The sequence below is a fragment of the Laccaria bicolor genome, genomic scaffold, assembly GCF_000143565.1.
Source record: "Laccaria bicolor S238N-H82 LACBIscaffold_82 genomic scaffold, whole genome shotgun sequence".
Lineage (NCBI taxonomy): Eukaryota > Fungi > Basidiomycota > Agaricomycetes > Agaricales > Hydnangiaceae > Laccaria > Laccaria bicolor.
Window position 1 is genome coordinate 142208 of NW_001889953.1, and position 3481 is coordinate 145688.

Consider the following 3481-nt stretch of genomic DNA (forward strand, 5'->3'; position numbering starts at 1 on the left):
TTCATTGGCTGTGTTGGCAAGTATAAGCACAAGCCCAATACATCTCTTTGTAACTTACTTGAGACGGCGATGTGCGGAATGTCTTTACCAACGGCCTTTTCGAAGGGACCAACACACAATTCTTGAAACTTTGCTCCTGTCTCCTCAGCAAGACGTGCATTTCGGGTTTCCCGATCCAGATATTTGTTGTGTTTGTGGAACTCTAGATTGTTACCATATTCAACCTGCTCTACCAACTTATCATATTTGGTAAAAACGGTGATCACAGGAACTAAAGTGAACAGTGAGCCATTGTCGATCAGAAAACACCAAGAACCTACCAGGGCCAAGTTCTCCTTTGGACTTCATATGGAATAACTCCTCCACCCCAGCCTCGAACAAACGATCACCTTTAGACAAGGACACTGGGAAACAAAGCCTGCACAATACCTTCATCATCTTGTTCACTCAAGTGATTGAGGAGTGGTAAACATACCAGACAGCATGTACCTGATCCCTCACATTGGGCATGTCCTTCCGAACTTTCAAAAAATCAACGACTTTCTTGAAGTTGTCACCCTCCCCATGCTCGAAGCCCTGACTGTCGTGTAGAACAAATCTTCCGTTTTCGCTGGCTATAATCTCAGTATTGATATCCGACACGCCAGCTTCTGAATGAGCCACGGTCTGGGGAAGGACAAGCTTTAGCAGCGGATCTTGAGAAGACGGGGAAGTGACCTCACAGCATCCTTGACGCCAAAGCATTCGTTGATAAGGGAAGATTTCCCTACACCACTCTGTAAAAACAAACTGTGAGCTAATACCTGAGAATAGAGGTATAAGAGAGCTACTTTGCCGATGACCAGGACTCGGAACCTAGTGGTAAGGTAAGTCAGAGTAGTCGGGGATTAAGCAGACTAACCGTTTGACCAACTTGAATAACTCATCTGTTGTGGGTTGTAGGTTGCCACTCGTCGGAGGTTCTGCCATGGTTAAAGCATTCTAAGATCGATAGCAACCGCATTAGGCGGACGCTTTTGCGTTTGAGGAAGAAGTGCACACACGCCTGCGTATTGGCTAAACTTCAGGACGACATCGAACTTGTCAAATGATTTTGACCATTCTAGAGTAGAAAGTCCTGCATCAGCAAGACAGGAGCGATTGCAGCAGGGAGGCACTTGCCTTGTTTTCCGGAGAAGTGGGGGCCGACCTTGCTTAGCAGTTCATCGAGAGGTATCTTGCTCTTCGACACAGCACGAAACAATCTGCGGAATCGGACTTGCAGATAGAGGGGCTCTGAAACGGAAAGTTGACTGCTTTGATTGGGTTTGTCGTCCAATGGTACACATGATCATCGGCTCACCAGGGGGATGACAACTCAAAGTTGTGGGTCTTTGCATTCAGGAGACAAGGTGATTCCCGCTCGAACGATCCAATCGAAAGTTGGACCGATTTGAGGATGTGCTGGGATTCAACGCGGATTTCTAGTCAATGGGTGTCAGATATTTGACCTGCGTGCAAAAACCTGGGAGGTTACCTGTAAGAGAGCTAATAGACAGTGGTGGTGCTGCAGCAGCACTTCTCGATGATGGCCATTGCTCAGATCCTCAACTTCCAAATGGCAACAGCATGCGAGATTACTTGGAGCCCCTCCAATCCAATATATCTTGTGGAACAAGAGGGATTCTACTATTCAAGAGTGTGGTATTTCATATTCCGAAAGCTACAATAAGCATGAGCATGATAAATTTTCAGGCTTTGGGGACATCCCAAGGCTCATCTTCAACATTGTCAAACCCCTCCTCCATCGTGAATTGTAGCTTGTCCATGTCCTCGGGGTTCATCTGGTAGTTCTTGATCAGTCGAAGCATCTCCGCAAGTGCTGCATCCTGATCGGTGCGACCTGCCAACTTCATGTGATCCCGAATCTCATTGTGGACTTGAATTCTGTCTCGTGAACTGTTGTATGTGGCAAAGGCGAGCTTGATCAGGCAACGGGTAAGGCGCAGATGGGCATTAACCACAAGGCCAAAGATGATTTGCATGATGATGGTGAAATCAACGATGTACGCCATTAGACGTTGTACAATAAGCTCCCTGGAAGTTTGTCAATTAGTATTTCACTGCATACGTAGGAACCTGAGAACGCACGAATGCTTATACACATCATATCCCCACTTTGTGAGGACTACAGCTGCAGCAATAGGAATCACGATAGGAGCATCGGGTCCGGATAAACCCCCAATGAGCACAGTTAAAGCACCAAGTAGCGGGGAAGCCTTAAGACTGACTACTTGTGTGAGAAACAAGGTGATAATAGTTAAAAAAGCAAACTCACATTGTTGTATTGGGATTCGTCAGCTCGTCATATTGCTCTCCCGCAAGTGTGGTCATTAATGCCTTGAACTCCTTGCTCTCAAGATACTGAGGGAAGATTCTCAGTATGCAAGCATAAGGAGGCATGATAATGACATCTTTACCCCAAATTCATCCTGAATATTCCACACTCGCACAATATCAGTGTGTAAAACTCGAAGGCATGTGTCTATAGTTTCCCCCGGGAAGTTCACGCTGGAAGCAAGGCCCCTCCAATATCCTAGATAGAAGTTAAGTCCCAGTTTAGTGACACAGCGGAAATTTCATACACTTCTTGCCAACTCTTTGACCAGAAGATGTCAGCAGGACGTTCAGAAGACAAACGTCTGTATGCTCACGCAATCACCGCATCGATCTTCAGAGCTGGATTCACACGTTGGGCAACAGCAGAGAGCACTGCGACTTCTTCTGCAACGTCAACCACAAGGCATTCTTTTACGTATTTTGCAGTGAGTGCAGTAAGGTCCTTCAATGTCTTTATGTATTCTTTCTTTGCTGCAATTGTGAATGTGAACACAAATCTAGAGAAAAAAATCGGTCAAGAACTTACTTGAGACAGGAATGTAGGGGACGTCTGGGCTGACCACCGCCCTGAAGGGGTGGACACAAAGTGTTTCAAACCTGTCATTTGTCTCTTTGACCAGAAGTGCATTGCCCACGTCCGGATCCAGGTTTTTCGTGCGGTGCATGAACTCACTGTTGTTACCACATTTGACCTGCGTTACCAGCCGATCATACTTCGTAAAAACGGTGATCACAGGAACTAGATCAAGCGGTGAGTGATTGTCGACCAAAATCGCCAAAAAAACTTACCAGGGCCAAGTTCACCTTTGGACTTCATATGGAACAACTCCTCAACCCCAGCCTCGAACAAACGATTGCCTTCAGATAAGGATACTTGGAAACAAAGCCTGCGCAACACCTTGATCACCCCTATACAAAGTGATCGAGAAGCGGTAAACATACCAGACAGCATGTACCTGATCCCTCACATTGGGCATGTCCTTCCGAGCTTTGAGAAAGTCGACGACTTTCTTGAAGTTTTCACCCTCCCCATGTTCGAAGCCCTGACTATCGTGCAGAACAAATCTTCCGTTTTCGCTGGCTATAATCGCAGTATTGATAT